At 47.8% G+C, this 18,928-nt stretch overlaps 1 protein-coding gene across 8 annotated transcripts in view; it reads left to right on the top strand.

The window, feature by feature from the left end:
- Window positions 1-18,928, top strand: part of PITPNM2 (phosphatidylinositol transfer protein membrane associated 2) — a 135,533-nt gene that overhangs the window by 8,224 nt on the left and 108,381 nt on the right. For 7 of the 8 annotated variants that reach the window (XR_007708940.1, XM_035564931.2, XM_035564930.2 and 4 more), the window contains exon 2: window positions 6,837-6,936. The exons of the other annotated variant lie outside the window; for it this stretch is intronic. The gene's annotated coding sequence lies outside the window, so the exon portion shown is untranslated. The remainder of the gene's footprint in view (window positions 1-6,836; window positions 6,937-18,928) is intronic. 8 annotated transcript variants of the gene reach the window in all.

The raw sequence follows: 18,928 nt of genomic DNA on the forward strand, positions 1-18,928 counted from the left end.
TTGTGGCCGGGGCTCGGTGCAGCGTGCAGAATGCGACCACGTTGCTCGGAGCGCGTCTGTTCCCATGTTTCCTCCTTTTTGCTTTTGCCTGGGTTTTCTTGAGGTTAAATTCCTGTTTCTCGTCGCAGTTTCTTGCGTGTAGCCCAGGTCTGCGTGTCCGGTGGGGCGGTGAGCAGCCTGCTGCGGCCGGGGATCACTTGGTGGGTCTGGGCGTGCAGACCCCAGCCCGGGAAGGTGAGGAAGGCTCCTGGGCGGTCGTCAAGGCTTCGTCCTTGCAGCCTGCGTGGCAGCGACTGGCCTGAGCCGCCTGGCTTGGACAACTCGAGCAGTTCCTAAAGGTGGTGTAAGCACAGCCACGTGCTCCAGAGCCCAGGGGCTCGGCGCTGCAGCTATCAGAAGGTTTTCCATCTGGAGGTGGAAGAAACAAACCTTCCAGGGCTGCTTTATCTCGAGGCTGGCAAAGAGTGCAGAATGAGTGACATATTTCCATTTGACTCATCTGTTGTCAAAGTGGTGACACCCTTGAGTCACATTAAAAATGAGACCTTGTAGCTGAATTGGCATAGCACTCCCGTAGGCTCGGAGCAGGTGTCTGCGGGCTTTTTGGTTTTGTTCTCCTTAGGAGAATTCTTTCCTCCCTTGAGATGTGATGAAATGGATTAATGCTACTGCTAATATTTCGGGTTAAAAATGACAGGAGAGCCTGGTTCAGGTGCAACGCTGGACATCAGCTCCGAAGACATTCAAATAACCTGCTTTATAACTGCTTAAAGCCCTGAAAAAAAAAAAAGAAGAGTGCCCAGTAGCCAGATGGTTGGAAAAGAACACCCCACGATCAATGAGGCAATATGTAAATATTTTCAATCATTACCACAGTACTGCTGTGTTGACATTGAAATTCAAAGTGCTATTCCATGGGACTCCTCATTGATCAGCAGATGAGCTCTGATAAAAAGGAGGATAAAAGCACAATACCGAGAATTATTATGGATTGTGGCTTTCGTTGACAAGGACAGGCTTCCATCAAGGCCTACAGAATGGATTTTGAACCCTCTCTAAGCGTGTTACTGAGACACACTGTTTCTTCCCTGGCTGTCAAGTGTGGATTAAATGGTGTATTATTGCTTGAGCCGTTTTATTTAAGGTGAAATGCTGCATAGTTGACTAATTTCTTTGTTAATTGCCACGCTTATATGGGAAAGGGCAAGGTGGAAGCTGATGCAGAGTTCTCTGCTTGAAATACATGCAGTAGAAATGACTGGAAAGTAACATAAGGCACGGGGCTGGATCCAAATATTTGGTGTGGGGGTGAAGTCCTCCTAAAGCAGGCTGTAGAGACCCTGTCTGGCCGATTCACTTAGAAATCTTTACGTGGTGGTAGTGTTCTCATGCATAACACATCAGGTGTATTCAGCATCCGCAGGTGCTGAGCCCACCACGAGGCTTTTTTCCCTTCCTCCACTTCTGTGCTTTCACTCGTGGAAAAAATCACCTGGGTTATGCTGCTCGCAGGGGGGAGTTGGGAGCCTGGCTGTAAATAAATGCTTGTAAAAGCAGCTTTTAAGCTCTGAATCCGTGAGGGCCCACCTCAGGGCAATGCCGTGCCCGCGCGGTGCAGATGCTGCTGTTTGAGGTTCCTGGGATCCTGCCGTGGAGGCAGAAGGTCGGCGCCTGTCTGGGGAGGTGAGGTGTCCTGGGGGGTGTGGGGAGCAGGTTTTGGTGTGTGGTGATACACCTGAACCCTTCCCACCTGACTGGGTGACGGAGAGTGGAGCTGCGTACGTATATTTGACGCATTTTCTTGGAGGAGGGTGGGGGTTTTGCAGGTGAAAAGCTTTTCTACAGCTACAGGGACATCCAGAGCGTTTCTGGAAACCTTTTCACTGTTTGCTTTCTCTCCCTCCCCTTGGGGCTGGCTGCTGGCAGCGAGGCCAGGACCCGGTGCTCCTTGGGGAAATGCCACCTCGGGGAGCTTTGGAGGGGCCAGGTGCTACAGGCATCAGGTGGGAAGAGTTATCTGGGTGCCTTTCTGAGCTGCTCATATTTTCTAGTTAACCGCTGTGTTTGTCTTGCTTGTTCATTAATTTCCTCTGTTTCCTGGCACATCCTGGAGCCTTTTCATGTGATTACAGAGTTATTTAGGATTTTGATATTATTTCTCCCTGCTTTGTTGCTTTTTAGTTGCTCGTTTATATCCCCTTATTGTTTTAGGGTGACTAACTGATGTGAGAATGGAAAACACCTTCACTGAGGATGAAGGGCTCCTCTGACTCCCCATGGTCTGAAACTGGTGCTTGCGAGCCGTGGGCAGGCAGGGTTTGAGCACAGCTGACACTTTTTAGGGCTAAGTATTCAGTAACGCAGATGGTACAGAGGCAGTAGGCTGAGCTCAAGCAGCTGTAGCATTTGCTAGGAGCAGTTTTGAGCCTGGGTGTTTCCTAGGGCAAGAGCTGCTGCACGTGTGGATGTGGCTGGATTTATGCAGGTCTCTGCTCTTGGGCACGAGGCCAGCGTGTGCTGCTCTGGGGTTGCCACCGAGTGTTTGTCCAGGCATGGCAGGGTGGGGGCTCTGCCCGGCCCACCAGCATGAAGTGTTTTACTGGTGGCACTGACTGCGCCTCTTAGGAGGAGGACAGGTAACTGGAGTGCAACGCTTCGGTTAAGCAGACAAGCCTTCAGAAGCCAGGAGAAAGCATCTTGCAATTAATCGTCCTCCTTGGAAAGGCAAATGCCAGTTCTACCAGTGTAGTGCAGTGTTTTTGATGTTTCAGCTAAAAATGAGCTGCTTGCCACCTGCTGGGTGGCACCTCATCCTCCTCGCACAGTGTGTTTTCATGTGAATCTGCCCGCCGACAGCTGCATCTTTCATTTCCTTCATGTGATGTGCATGGGGCTGCTCCAAGGCCAGATGTGGTCGCTGTGGGTTCAGGTCCGAGCCACCCCAGCTCCCCAGGACTTCCTTGGAGAGAAGCTTGCCCGAAGGGAGGAAGCCTGTAATGATCCTCTTTTGCTGATGACCTGGAATAACAATGCTTTTCTAGCTTTTTTGGGAACTCTTGCGTTAACTTGCACTTCTAAATGGTTTTGTTCGGTTGCTTTGGACAACCGTGCCCCTTGTTTAACAGGGACCCGAGGTCCCCTGGGTTTCAGAAGTGCAGTTGTGGAGCAGAAGCAGTTTGAACTTGTATTTGATTACCACGTACCACTACGTGTTTGAAATGTGGGTGGGGTTAACTACTACTAATCTATAAGAGCCTTACTACTTAATTTTAAGATTTAAGCATAACATTTAAGTTTAAATTTTGAGTTGGTAAGCTGTTCTCACGCCTAAAAATAAAAGTAAGAATAGCATCAGTGAGGCCTCTGCAAGCTGCAGTGGGTTTAAAAAGTGCTGACTTGGGCATGCAATCAAGGTGAATCCTGTCTGATTATTCCAGAAAAAGGTGTATATATGTGTCATAATGTCCTAGGCTCCGTTCATTATCTGTTACTTTCAGTGTTCACTGTAGAGAAAATGCTGGTGTTTACATTTTTCCAAAGGGCGTAGTTTCGTTTTCTGTTGCTCAGAAATGCTTTGGTTTTAATCACTTTTGATTTCGGTACAGTTAGCAAGTGCATAGAGAGCTCTTTCTGTTTGGAGTAATCATTTCAGACTCGCTGTCACTGAAAATAAGAAAGTTTGTCATCCTTCCCCAACCTCCAAAAAAGGGAAGAAACCCAACCCCGAAACGAGAAAGGCTGAAGCAGGTAGGAAGATGGCTTTGCTTGAAAACTGAGGAGGTTTTGTGGCCGCCCGTGCAGTTGTGTAGCTGCATGGTGAGACCTTCAGGGTCGTCCCCGTGATAGGTCAACTGAACACCGAAACCTGTTCTTACACGCCCCTGCTCATTCCGAGAACTGCACTTTGCTTTGCAGAGCCGCTGAGATGAGGCTCTGGGCTGGCACCGTGTAAATAAACTATCTGTTTAACCGTACGGTGCGGTGGATGTGCCCTTTGGGAGGATATCGTCTGGTGTATCCAGCGGCTTTATAAACTTGTCTACCTGGTGACGGCAAGCGTGGAATGGACATTACCAAATCCTGATGCAGCTGAGGAGTGAATTATTGTGAAACATTAAAAATGGGAAGACCTGATCTGGCTAGATGTATGTTGGTCTGTAAAACCTTGTGAATGTAATTAATCCTCTCAAAAAAGAAAGGGAGTGTGAGGATTCCTGTTTATTTACAGATCGGTGTGTGAGAGTGGTTAAAATGAAGAATTTGACTAAACGCTTTTCCAGAAAAGCACAAGTTCAAATGCAAAGCGAGATTAAAATTTTATATTTAAATGCATCTCCATTGTACAGATTTGAATAAGTAATTTAGGGAAAAAAATCCTTTGGGCTTTAAATCATGGCATCACGTATACTAGTAGGGGAATAAACCCTTTTAAACTTCCATTTCAAAATTTTTTTGACTTGGGAATTCCATGAGAATTCAGCGGGTTTATGTCCGCCCCAAAGAGCGGAGACCTGAAACCTGCCTTACAGAGGTTTGTATCTACCAAATCTTCTGTCAAGTAGTTCTTCAGTTGATTTCAAGGTGTAACTTTAAGAATAGTAATTATTCACTGGTCGTCTTGTTGTAAGCCTGCAGAGTCAGTTTTAAATGTGGTCTGCTCCGGACCACATTAGTGTTGGGGAAGAACTGCAGTCGGTGAAGGGACAGAAGACAAATTCATCTGTGTAACCCAGCACTGCGGCCATCTAGTGAGCGTGTGACGCCGCGTCGTTGGCCGCGCGATTGCCAGCGTTGATTTGTAGGCCATCCTGGGTAGCTTGGCGGGCAATACTTGATGTTTCCACCTTCCAGAGTGCCTGACAAAGCTAAGGAAGTCCTTTAATATCATCGTGTGGTGTGAGTATTGCCTCCGTGCTGTGTGCATGAGCAAATAGTTGCATTGCAGAAGGTTTGGAGGTAGGTTCAGCCACTTGATGTCCAGCCATTTCAACGTTTTTTATTTTATTTTTTGCCCGGGCTGGGAAAGCAGAAGTGCCGTTTGGGCCCCGTGCGACTGGCTCGGCTGTGAATCAGCAAATGACGTTAATAAGCATTTGTGGACTAAATATATTTTTAAGCTGTCTGGCTGCTTGCTCTTGGTGAGATCTCCGAGATTAATGGTCCTGAAATGTTACTCATGCTTGCTCTTCCTCCAGGATGAATCTGACCCGTGTGAGCACTTTTATTTTTTGGAGTTGCTGTGCAGGAAGGTACAAGCATAAAGAGCAATCCCACTTTTTACGTTTATTTATTTATTTATTTATTTTTAAGTCTTGATGAGACCTAAATCTGTTGACTGAAGCGGGGTGCCACAGCTAAAGATACCCATGTTTTCCAAAGGTTCCAGGTCCTTTGGTTCATGAAGCAGTGTGCTGGTGTTATATTTTTTTGTAACCCTTTGTCTTTGGATGCTGGTCTTAGAGGTTGGATCTGGGTCCCAGCAGAGGGGTTGCTCTGAGAGGTACTCAGCTGGTCCCTGGCCGTCCTAGCACTGCTTTTCTACCTGCGGAGTGTGCGAGGGAAGGGAAGAGGCCTTGTTCTTGTTGGCGTTTCAAGTCCAGGCCTTTTTGCCTGCGTGCGGACCTGGATTTGCATGTTGTAGTGCAAACCACAGCTCCTGCTGTCAGGAGGGATGGCTGCGCCTGTCCTCAAAAGGGACAGGAATATTGCGGCCCCCTGGCATTGGGGGAGGCTGCAGGTGCTCCGGTCCCTTGTCCTGCTTCCCTGGGGCCTTTTGCTGTCCTTCCCCCCACCTGGGTGGCAGCAGGGGCAGAGGGACCGAGGACAAGACCGAAGGCAGAAATAAAGGCTGAGGAAATTAAGAAGACCTAAAGGATCTTGAATGTCCTTGGGAGGATTTAAGAGGGGGGAGCACGTGTGTGACCCGAAGTGCTCGCCAGATGCTGTAAAAGCAGCATTAAAAATAGTTCCCTGAGGTTGCTGGTAACAACAGGACTCTGCCTGGAGGAGTCCTGCGGGAGAGCAGCGTGCTGCCCGGCCTGGCGAGGCAAACCACGCGAGTGCCCCCCGGCCCTTGGCTCCCCTGACAAAAGCAGCCCTGAAGGGAAGCTGGTGGTGGCGAGACGAGGTGTAAAGGGGCCACCTCGGCCTGGCGTCTCTCAGCTCTGAGCTGTGTGGGTGCTGCTGCTTCCTACCCTGCCCTCGCTGTCCTGCGGGCCTGGCCCCGCCGCGGTGAAAGGACTGGGGGTGGCTGCGGAGGCAGCTCCGGCTCTGGTTCCGCTGCCGGGACATGGGATCCTGCCCACTCCCTGGGGAGCTGTCTGGAAGAATGCTGCTGTGTTGATTTTTTTTAATTCTTTTTGATTTTAATGAATTTTTTTTTTTAATTTTCCTCTGGAGTGAGGTCTGTGATGGTTTCCCCTTCGTGAAAAGCATTCAGCACTCTACTTAAAAGGGAAGTGCTTTGGGGGGAAGCTGTGATATTGTGCAGAGAGAGCAAACGAGTGGTCAGTGCGGTGTGTGTGTGTTTTTCTTCTTTTTTCTTTTCATTTTTTTTTAAATTTCCATGAGTTAGAGATGGCGATGACTCATAGCTTGGAACGCACTTTAAATCCCTGAGGTGCTCATTGCCGCCTACCATCACGTATTGAATTTCTGACATACCGGAGGGATGTCTGCAGAGCAACTCTGATGTGCAATTATAAAATGTTGTAGCTCTATGTTGTTTGCATAGGAGCCATTAGCATGGTATAACTGTGAAAATAATGCAGCTTTATTCTTGCTGTTGATTTCCCATGGGCAAGGCAGTTAAGCAACTGTGCTTTATCTTTCTTTAGGATGTTGACACATGTGGACCAACAGTGACATCCTTTTCCAGCACTGCTGTCTTTGCTCCCTCCTGCATTCAGAAGCATCTAGAGAGATTTTTTGCAGAAGGTAGGTTCTGGCAGTTCAGCTGGATGGCTGTTCTTTCTCTCCTATACTAGAAAAAGAAAACATTTACATGTTACTAGGGAGAATGGTAATGAGGCTGGTGGATACTAGCTTGCTGGTGAGAGAGGGGATTAACCTTAGCTTGGGTTCCACTTGAATATGCGCTGAGGGGAAACGTGATAAAATGGAGTCTGGAGGAATGGCTGTACGAGTTGCCTTTGAGAAGGGCTTGGCAGTCACAGGACGTGGTTGGCTTAAATTACGTAGACGTGTTGGCGATAAACCTCTTTTTGAGGAAAACTCATGCTCCCCACCTTTTTCTGCTCAGTCAGTGTTCTTGTTTATTTTAAATCTTTCAAATAAATAGATCAAAAGGGGAAATGGCTGTGCAGGATGTGCAATTAACATAAACTTTGTGCGTGTACTTAAATATTTAGTGGGTCTCCCCCCGAAAAAAAAAACAACAAACATAACACTTAACCTTATTGCATTTTATTTGTACTGAAATAAACAGCATGCAGTCTCTGGTGCTGCCATAACGTTGTTGTTAATTTCTACCTCCCTCTTTTTTTTCCCCATCGTCCGAACTTCTAACTTGCTTTACATTTCAAGAGGATTGCCATGCAAAACTTCCATAGTAGAGTGTAGACGGGGAAGTGAGTACCCTGTGTGGTTGTTTTTTTTTTTTTGAGAAGTAAATCTTAAGAGTTTTTTTTCTTTTTATGAATGTATGTACCTGCTACTCCCTTGTGCTCTAACCTCTGAAGTATTGCTTGCGGGTTCACTGTGTGCGTCTCCAGCTCCCACTAAACCTCCTTTGTGTTAGTTCTAGAAATGTGTATCACACTCCTAAATCTGTGCACAAAATTAGTGGCTGAACAGGAATTTTTTTCAGTAGATGGGGTGTCAGCCTTTAGACTACCAGAATGGGTAGTTCTGCATCTTCTTATTTTTCTCCAGTGAGTTTCTTGCCACTTATTTTCTTCCCCTCTGTCAAAAAGTGTTTTTAACTGTTAACTCCACCAAAGGTTTCTCTTTGCAGTGACACGGTGACGTAGCAATTTTGCAGTTTTGCTGCAGGATGCTAAAACTCAAAATTCCCAACTTTTGGTTTAAGAGTAATGGATTGTAGGGAAGAGCAGAGAAGGGGTAAATGAGTTTGGATCTGAGACTGCTCACACATCAGACTGAGGAAATCCAGAGAAATTGAAAACACATTTCTGAGTTGCAGCAGTTATGCTGAAACCGCGGTGACACCAGCTTTGTATTAACATGCAATACCTGAAATCCTTGAAAATTAAGGGTCACTTGAATACTTTAATTATCTCCTGTCAGCAAATTGGCTCCCAGTGAATTCATTACCCTTCCCCGTGTTGATTCCATTCCTGAAGCCTCCCTTAGCATCAGCAGAGCCCAGGGCTGGCTCAAGTAGGCTGCTCACAATGCTGCAGCTTGTCCCTCGGTGGGATACCTAATTTTCTCTCGAGAGAGCTCGGCAGGTTCTCTTCTGCCCACTGCAGCCCTGTGGTGGAGCTGTGGACAGGTCTCTCCGGGAACAGACGCCGCTGTCAGCAGCTTTACCAGAGGAGTTGATGTAGTGGCATTAATTGCCATGTGAATTTGTGCTCCCGTGCTGAGGGAGGACATCTCTGTCTCAAAAACTATGCCTCCCTTGCCATAGATCACTCGATGTCCCCTTGCTCCCCTGTAGGGTGTTGTAGAGGAGAGTATTTCTCTGGATTAACGGTAACGGCAAAGAACTGCAATCCTTAGCGATGTTTAAGGTTCGCTTTGCTTTGGGACTGTGGCACGGCTCTTTTCACTTGCCTGAAGGACTCAGCACTCCGCAGGGCTGATCTTCCTCTCCAAGAGGTGCCCGAGTGGTTGTTGAGAGCCTGGGCAGGTGAGGGGAAAGTGCCTTCAGTGTTGTTCCCAGCGAAACGAATCCGTGCCGCTTGCATTGCTGGAGAGCAAGTAATGTCCCTGGATTGGCAGGTGAGGAACATAAGAAAAATGGGTTTTAAACATCATGAGGGAATGCAGCATTCGTGAAAACAAAGGGTTGAATAACAATCTCCACAGCGCAGGAAAATGCTGTAGCATTCTATCAGCGTCCCTGTGCAGCCCGGAGGCTTTGAAGCAGGACCCAGCAAAAATAACGGGAGGACGGTCCTCTGGAAGTCATCCCTGGGAGTATTTTGCATGGAATTATTTAAAAATCTAGGGAAGTGACCTGAATCCCTGGCACAAGCAGAAAGGCAGAGCAGGATCTGAATGCCTGCGATGCTCCTATTGTGGCTGTGGGACCTCAGTGAGAAGCTGGCTTGTGGAAATGGTAAGGGGAGGTGGAGGGCGCTGATGCAGCCGCGGAGGCGCCTGCACCATCCCTCAGCATCCTGCCTCCACCTGTCAGGGACACTGCACTGCCTCTGTCTCCTCCCTTCCTGCAAGAGCAGAAGCTGGATGGGATGAGTGAGTGCCTCTCCGTCAGAAGAGGCAGAGCCTGGCTTTCCTCTCCCAGAGCCCTGTACCCTTCTACATGGAGACAAACTGGGGCAAAATTTTACTTTTTCTCTGCCCTGTACTTGCCAGGGGCCTTGCTGCATGACCTGTGACATGACAGTAGTACCCCTTGTGAGGGCTGGCTTTAAGGAAACCGACTGAATTCTGTGCAATCTATCATCAAGTTGGATCCTTTGCATACTGCAAAAACACTGTACAGTGAGTTAGATCGAGGTGATAACACTTCAGAAAGCTGGGTGAGGGCTGCTGCTGTACCGGCAAGGAGGGGAACCCTGTTTGGTAGCATAACAGCACTACAAGCGCGGTGTTCCCGTACCTCAGCGTGTAAAGGTTACGGGTTAGGGTGGCACATGTTATGGGGCCAGGCTGCTAGCAGGTCAGGGAGGGGGACTGGGGGCCTTGTACGGGTAGGAGGTGGTTACAGGTGAGCTGAGTTAGACCTGACAGTCCAGGTCATAAATATTTGGAAAGGCACAGAAATATCCCTATTAAAAAAAGGTAGTCTCCTGAATGGTTTGACGTGAAATTTCTGGTGGATCTAGGGTGGCTTTTCTCTTTTTTTCTCGGTCATTTTCTTCCTTTTTATAATAGAAGCCCTAAACATGAGGAACTGTTTGGACATGCGTATTTAACTGGGAGGAAAGAACTGTAACACTGGTGTGGCTCTAACCACAAACTGACGGTTTCCTGCTGCAAGTAACTTTCTATAGACCTAAACCTCGTTCACTCATGTTTGTCTGCGCTGTTTAAATAGTTGAGGCAGATTCCACTGCTTCTAGGCTTCTTGTTTTTGATGAAGGCTTTGTTGTAGCAGTTTGGGGGGTGGCAGCGTGAAGAGAGATCGTTAGAGATCTAATAAAAATTCAGGGCTGGTGAGGTCCAGAAGGCTTCTGTATCTTCAGATCTCGTGTAACATAGAAGTCAAGAAGCAGCACCATTAAATGTGTCAGAATGGCTTTGTAATTATATTTGCATGCATAAAGCTGTTTATTTCTGGGGTGATAGGATGTAATCACATAAACCTACATGCCTGACGGAGACCTCTTCATCCAATATTTCCGTGGCATCGTTACGTGCTTCTAATTCTCCTCCTCTTCCCCATCCTCCTTTCCTGTGATGTGTTAAATATCACAGCCGCAAAAAACAGAGCACGTTTCTCCCTGCTGTTCCCATTCCAGCTGGAAAACTCGGACAGATCCTTCCCTTGTGGTTTGTGATACTGTAAATAAAGGCTTGGGAGGTCACACGTTCTCCATCTCAAGTTATTTTGATTCCGGTGCTGGAATGGTGGGGGGGTCAGGGATCAAAAAAAGCAAAACCCCAAATTGTTCTGGTTTATTGTGAGGAAAACAACTCATTATTATAAGTGAAAGCAGTTGGAGAAAAAGAAAGACAGTCTTTGAGTAAAGCTGAGAGTTGGAGAATTAGTCAAGCATTTCAGAGGAATCTCCTATTAAGCTTTGAATGAAAAGTCACCTACAAAGGAGAGGTTCTGGACACCACGCTCCTGTGATCTGGTGCTGTTCCTGGATGCTTCTGAAAAAACTGTCTAGCTTTAAAGGCTTGCAGAGTCCTGTCAATATGCATATTGGTGAGTAATTTTACTGCTGTTCATCATGAGTGAGCAGCATTAATATGTTAAGTGACCTTTGAGCATGTGAGTAAAGTGGGCTTTTAAATACGGGGCTGAGAATTTCTGCCCGTGGGTCTCGCTGGCTGTGATGCATCTTGTGGTTTGGCCGGTCTGAGTCGTTGCTGACAGCCCGGGGCAGGACCCGATGGTCTGGGGCACGGTCAGTGGAAAATACATCACGCACACCCGCTCCAGGCACGCGGTGCGGTTTGCGATTCTGCCCCGATTGGCGGCAGGCAGATGGGTTGCGGTGGCTGCTACGGCTGCGTTTCACGCCTGGTGCCCTACATCTGGTGGGCTTGGTCTCCCCAGCTGTGTTCCTTTCCACGTTGGTGTTCAAGGCTTTGAGTATTCACAGAAAACACTGCTTAGGTTTAGACTTCTGTTTCATATTTTTGATTTTGACATTTGTATAATCCTGGTTAGGTTTTACTAAGAAATGAGCTCAAAACAAGGTCCAGTGGCCTTTATTACTGGCTGGTGGTATGCAGAGTATGATTAATGTTGGCTTACCGGGGAGAAATGAAGAGTTACTGGCAACTGTGTCACTTCTTCTGTTGAGTTTTCAAGAGGCCTTTTCCTGGTAAAGATTTTTCTATGTTACTTTTATCAAAACAGGATATAAAATGTGAGTATAATTTGTCACTACAGAGCTTGCATTTACCTTGACGCTACAGAAGTATTTCTTTTTCCATAAACTATTACATTCAGAAATGCACAGCAGGAACAAAGGAGAAACTTTCCACATCTAGACGTTAATCTTTGCACAGGATAGTCTTTTGATTCAATAACTCTTCTTGCTTGATCTTTTTGCGTTTTTTTCTTTAATGGGCACGTGACATATGGACATAAAAAATGATGGCCCAATTTCACCCCTGCTGTAGCTCATTGACGTCATTAAAGCTACAGCAGGGATGACTTGGCCCAGATTCTTTTTTAAAAAAAAAAAAGATCTGATGAACGACCCCTCATGGAAAAGCTCTGTAGAGAAGGTTGTCCTGGGCATAGCACAGAGGAGGTGCTATGTAATTTGTGATAAAATTCCCAATGGCAGCCTTCCTGTGAAGTGGAGTAGGACCCTTCCTGAAGGGGACAGACAGCAGGACGTGTGCTTGCAGACTCGCTTTCATGATGCCTTAGCAGCATGGTAGAAAGGGATGGTTCATGAAGTGATTGAAGGCTCCTTAGAGAGACAGATCAGGGTGGAGACGTGACTTGCTGGGAAGTTTTCAGAGGTGGTTTCCATCTTTTCCAACACACAAGTGCAGTCTTTGGGACGCGAAAACATGGTTGAAATGATCTGGGAGAAACTTGCCTTGAGCAGATTTTTAGGAAGCCAGTTTGTATCTGTTCTGACTCCTACAAGCCAGTTCTTTCTTATTCCTCAGTGCTGCCCAGAGGTAGTGGTCCCTGCCACAGCCGAGGGACGTGTGGGCAAGCCGTTCGCCGTCTGAGTGCGGCAGCTCTCTTCCCTGCAGGGGAAGATGTGCAGGATGCTCTCAGGGTCGGTACTTCAAGGTAGGTCTAAGGTGCTACAGACTGCACAAAAATAATAAATTCAATCTTGATTTAAATGCTTAGTCTGACTTAAGGCAAAATACTGGTTCGAATCTGAAAATAGATAAAAAAATATGAAAGGTTCTTGCACAGCTATCGACTGCTTTTCTTTTTACTGAAGTAGGGGTAGCGATTCACGGCTGGGCGTTCTGCACATCTTTACACTGACTTACAAAGTGAGCATTTTGCTCACGGTTACAAAAAACTGCAGGAAGAAACACTCTTTAAGGAGCAGTCATAGGCCCCGAAGCTGTATCTGCAGTGGCTGAATGCTTGATCACTGTTTGCGATGCCAGTATTAGTTGCCGAGGGCATCTTTAACCTACTCAGCTGAATTTTTAGTTCTTGGTAGTAATAACTATCTGGCCAAGACAGGTTCTCTGGCAGTTAGTCCAAGAAATCAGATATTTTTCTGATGCCGGACTCTTCTGGTCCACTGAATATTACTGCAAGAACACAGAGTTCCCAAGAAGGAAAATGCTTACTGTGGTTTTGGTGACAGTTGGAGCTGACTCGGGAGAGGGAGAGATGGAGCGAAAAGCACTTCTGTCTGCTTGTAAGAGCACATTCGTTTTATGGGGCTGTTAAGTGGGAAAGTTTGCTGCAGTCGAAAGCCAGCATCGTGTCAAAGTGACATTGACTAGTATAAATAGTGAAGGGGGAATTAGATCTTTAGAATATATTCAGTCTTTTGATTAGTCATCCAAAACTCTGCTGGTAAGACGGAAATAAATGTGGGTTTAACTTGTTAAATGTCCTTCTAACTGTGAAATAGCCAGGACATTCAAGTGCTTAGTTCACAGTTTCCAGTGAGACCTCCCAGGGGCTGCCAGCAGGCTTCTCAGGAAGAACAGCAATGCCAGGGGAGGTAGAGGTGGGGGAAAGGTAACTGAAAACTGCTGCCTTAAAGCCTTTGGGAAGCAAAGGATGTTTGGTGTTACGCAGATAAGAGGGATGTTAACTTCTTGTTATTGCATAGAAAACACCCTTGTTTGCAGAAACTGTGCTCCTTGGAGCTTCTCTTTCCTAGTACTGGTTTCTTGCACTCATTTCAGGTTGCCCTACGTTGTTGTCCGTGGGCCTGTTTAGAGTCTTATTGCACTGCTACTGAGGCCAAAAGCAAAACTCCATAGACTTGAGCAGAACCCGCCCTAGGACTTTAGATAGGTGGAGCCACCACATCTCCCTCCGAGCAGACAGACGGGCAGCAGGGGCTGGCCGTGTATCCAGAGCCAGTAAGTGCTTATTGCAGAGAAGGGTTAGAGCGTGAATCCTACCCGAGTAGGAGAATGTATGGAAATCCTGAGACCGTGTGTCTTTTTGACTGGCCCACAGCAGTTAAATTCCTAGAAGCAGACCACCTGTGACAGGTCTTAGTGGAGTACCAGCTCCCTGATTTAGGAATAACTTAGTTTCTGCAGCATGTGGTGTAGAGATCCTTGTCTTAATAGTGAGGTGTGCTTCCTTTGGCTCAAAATCTGGTTCTTAGGAAGGTGTACAGCTGTTAATGGTATTAGCAAGCAGTTGTGTTGCATCTGTATACGAAGCACGTCCGCTCCCCTAAATCAGTGCTGTCTTCCCTGCTGAAGACCGAGCGGAGCACGTCTCACGCAGTGCTCAGGAGCAATGCTGGGAAATCGCGTGCTGCAGCCAAGTTTGGTTTATGTCCCATGAAACATCAGCATGGGGATGTGCACGTGGCTCGGCTGTCCCCGGGGTGCCTGCAGGTTATCAGCGAGATAACCCTAGAGCTGAAAGCGCTGCGACGGGTGTGGCTGACCGGCTGCGACCACTTCTGACTGCGAGTCGGCTCGAAAGCTTCAAGTGGAAGTGATCCAAAAAGCGCCACTTCTCGGACTGCAGAGCCTACTGCCACGGTGAGTCTGCTTCAGTCCCCGTGCCCGGCCCCGCTGGCTGTGAGCAGGCAGAAAGCTGCTCCAGCAGATCAGTTGACAAACCCTCCTGTGTATCCAGTTTGTTTGTGAAGAATGATGACTAAAAATCAATATGCAGATCAGGAGCGCTCTGAGGATCTGAAGAAAATCTTCGTGCTGTATCTGCATCATCCCAGCAGTCATGTTTGCCTTTTTTTTTTTTTATACAAAAAAAAGAGGGTAAGAGGAGGGAGATGCAAATACCATATTTATTCAGATTAGAAAGGAACATGGGGAAGGAGCCCTAGAGAAAAGGGGAATGGCTCCATGCTGAAGGAGAACTTTCAGTTTACTCGACTAGATTGGTTAATCTGCTCTCAGCAATTTGGGCGTTAAGCTCCAGAGCAATGGGCTTGCTTCAGGCCATCACCTGCCAGGTGCTGAGGTTCCCCTGGGTGCTCTCAGGTCCTTTGAGGTTAGGGTTTGCTCTTAAGGACTGAGGTCGAGTAACAAAGAATGATGGAAGGGAAGCTTTCAGCCAGCACTGTTTGTGATTATTTTCTTAGACAGTTCATATATAATCTTGAAATTAATTTGCTCCATTTCCTTGATCAATGGCTCTAGTTTGGGTACTAATTCTTCTGTATATAGCTAGAATGCAATCTACCACTGAAAAGTGTGTTTTTTTTTTTTTTGATGAGCTTTATTTTGATGGATTATGTTTCTAGGTAACTGCTGAAGGTTATTTCTGGGAAAGGCTGCCAGAACGCTTATTAACATGTGCCCAGACCCAGGTACAGGCCCTTCTGAAAATTTGGCCGTTCCTGTTTAACCTCAAAGAGGGGCAGGGACTGTGCTGAAGTGTGCGAGTCCTCCCAGTTCCCGGCCCACGCTGGGTCTGGAAATAACTCTGTCAATAGTAGAAATGTCACAGCAGGGATGATTTGCTGGATGTGCCCAATCCCATTTATCTAAATGAGCTGTGATCTTGGATTTAACATTCTGTTTCATAGCTAAGATAAGAGGCACATGAATTAGATTATTGCTGGAAAAAATAGAGGGGTGCTGATATAAATACTTCTGTGAGGAGTGTAGCAAAGCATTAGCAAGTCTTTTTATATTTATGAACAGCAGTGGTCAAAGTACTGTCTTGCAAAAGACGCTTTCCGCATGATACCAACTCCAGTCATTAAAAAAGCATGAATCAGATTAAGAAGTGTAGGGTTTTCGATTTGCCTCTGAGTCCTCAGATGTCAGCGCAAGCTTTAATCAGCCGCTGGTGAGGAGCTACCGCGTGAGGGGGGAGCAGGGGATGTGGGCAGAGATGCTCCTGTTGGGGTGGTTTAGGGTCTCCCAAGCCCTTGGGAGGTGACTGCCCCCAGCTGCTAACCCTTCGAGGATTTTTGAGCCCTCTTGTCCCTTTTGCTGCCCCATCAGCAGCGGCCAAGGGCATCCCTGTGGCTTGTGGAGCCAGCAGCTGTGGTGACCATGACGCCTCTTAGGCAGTTGTTTCATGCTCTTCTTTCAGGTGGACATTTTTGGTACTACTTTCTGTCCTTCCTGGTAATTTCCTCTGCATGTGGAACAAGCTTCTTGAGCCATTTTTCGTTTCATGTCACCCTTTTGGCCCGTGCTCCCCATTGCTTTGAGCACCCTGCTGCTTTTTCCTGGGGCTCAGGGGACAGGCTCTGGGGGAGATGCAGAGCTGGGGCTGACAAACATTAACATCTCAAAGGTTTTTTACGTGCAAGATGTCATCCACTGTAATTGTTGGCTCTCTTCTCTTAGAGGCAGCGCTGTGCAGTTCTCTCTCTCCCCCTGCGTTCTGAGGACACGGATGCTCAGTCTTGGCCCGGTACCAGCGCCTGCGTTGTGCGGAGCCAGGAGCAGCGGGGCAGAGAGGGTGTCCCCTGGCAAAACCATGGTGTGCAGGGCACTGCTGCCCTGCAGAGCCGGACTGCGATAGCTTGGAGGGGCTGGCCCAGCCCTCTGGGTGTGCTGGAAGGGCTGCGGAGCGCTCACGCCTGTGCGATGGCTGCTTTCTGCCCTTCGTGGCCAGGGACGAAGGAGTTCCCCAAACAGGATGGCAGGAAGTTCAGGAGGTGGAAGGCAGGAAGGAAAACTACAGTCCTGGGCTACCACGGGCGGAAAAACTGCTCTGGCTTTTGAATTTGCTGTGGTGAGACTTGTGTTTGAGTTTGTACTATGTTCAGCAGTCCCTGCTGTCTCTCTAGGCAGCTGTCCTCAGCCTCACCGTTATCACCGGGGCTGTTTGCTAGTGATAAAAGCCAAGCTGAGGAAGGCTGGGGTCCAGATACTTGGGAAATAGACAATGCTTTCATTTGGGCTTGTCTCTTTTACGAGATTGTTGAGGTGGTATGTGGATCTGCTTCCGTAAGGACCTAAAGTACGCTTTTCCTGACTCCTTGGGCTTTGTGAAATGATGGAAGAACATCTCCCACAAAAAAATAAAAGATAAAAATTGGGAAAACTTCCCTCCTCACTTCTTAGTAGCTGCCTGTTACGAATCAAAGTAGCTCCCAGTGCCGTTCTCTTGCTCTTAAATGTAAGCTAGCTAATATCATGAATAAAAGTGAACTTAATCGTACCGTTGCTTGGAATAAGTGGCTCTATTGTTGCCAAACCTCCTGCTGCCGGTAGCTCTGGCAGCGTTGTGCCCAGCAGAGGCCTGGTGATGTGCAGGTGCCGCCTGTTCCGTGCTGCGACCAGCTGAGAGCCGCCTGCCTCTAGCAGGAGGGCAGGGTTCGGGTAATGTAGCCTCACGTTAGCAGCCTTTAAGGGAAAGCAGCCAGCGTTCTCTAGCTTCCAGGGCTTGCACCACGGCATTCGTGAAGGCTGTGCCACCTCCTAGCTCTCCTTGCCTGCTGTCCCTCCGCCCTGTCGGAGCCCAGCATCGCAGCAGAGCCTGGGTGCCCGCTGCCTTTGGCTGCCTCGAGTCGAGCGAGTGCCCGGGTGTCGCCTGGGCTGTGCTCAGCTCACCCCGGAGCTAATGGGCGCCGCTTCCTGACGTAAAAGCAGCCGAGGAACTCTAGCCAGGGACTAAGCTACATCAGGCTGCGCTTTCAGAGGTTAAGCTGATTGCAGATCTCTCATAAATAAATCTTTCTGTATTAATAAATGAATGCCTGCAGTGGTTGCTTTATTATGGTGCACGGAAGCTTTCAGAAAGAAAAATTTCCCGAATGAGCCATTTGTGCAGTCTCCGCTGACTTTTAAAGATCGGTGTCATTAAATGAATTCTGCCCCCTCCATTAGAAGGGGGCGCGCGCGCTTTGCTCGCACATGCACTCGATGCACTTGAAAGAGTGTGGGAAGATATAAAACATGCAGAGCTAGTTGCCTTGCCCCTGTGGCAGTTGGGTGATCGGGTTGTTTTGGGGAGAGTGGGCAGCCTTTCAATGTGATTTTCTTACGCTCGGGTCTTTCGGAGTGGGAAGGCTTCCGCGCTGAGGCTCCTGTAGCGTTGTTGCTTGGCTGTGGAGACCTGGCTAGGTGTCTGCTGCTGACTCATCCTTCCTGCAGATCTTCTCGTAAAAGCAAAACGCATCGTCCATAGATCACGAGTAGCTCCATTCGTCCTCCTACAGGGAGTGATACCGGTTGGAAATCGATCGCACCTTATCCAAAGCGTTGCAAACGTAATAATTAAGATCTACTTAATTTCTGCGCTTGATAGGTGGGGAGACGGCAGCGTGTTCTTTGAGACTGTGCTTTGTCTTTTGAAAATAATCTTACCAGTTTTACACAAATGCTGTATTACAGCCCGCCCTTGTTAGCCACTGATTAGAGGGTCCTTTGTGAAGTGTTGTCTGTTGCTGACATAATTTAATTAATATGAAACCAGTGAAATTCCTATGGAAACAAAACAGGAGCAAATTGAATACCAGATAAATGCGTGTTCTGGACTACGAAAGTGAACACAAAACTGATTTCTTAATGGGACCACTAGAAGAGCAAACAAATCTGCGGAGCTATGGTTGTGTGCCTCAGCTAGAAATGTGTGTTTGTGGATATAATTAAACTTCAGTTAATAACATATTGTCCTCGGTCTTGGCGAAGAACTGGATTTGGGCTGTAGCTAAGTGCCCGAAGCGTTCTGCTAGATTAGCTTCTCCGTACAGCTGGCCCAGGGCTTTCGTGGCACTTGGGGATTTGGGGTGGCTGGCTTGCGTTTCGGCTCGTTCCTCGCGTGGCTCCGAGAGCGTGACAAACCCTTTTGTGCAGAGGGATGCTGGAGGAATGGGCTGCTGGCCCCGTCCCTGACCCGCCGTGGGAGGCGGTGGGCGAGCTGGGAAGGCAGCCTTCAGCAGCCGTGCGTGAGGAAGGGTGAAGTGTGAAGGTGATGCTTCATGATTCACTTTTTGCATTGCAAATCCTGTTTCGTAAG

Source organism: Cygnus atratus, chromosome 17 (genome assembly GCF_013377495.2).
Source record: "Cygnus atratus isolate AKBS03 ecotype Queensland, Australia chromosome 17, CAtr_DNAZoo_HiC_assembly, whole genome shotgun sequence".
NCBI classification, from domain to species: Eukaryota; Metazoa; Chordata; class Aves; order Anseriformes; family Anatidae; genus Cygnus; species Cygnus atratus.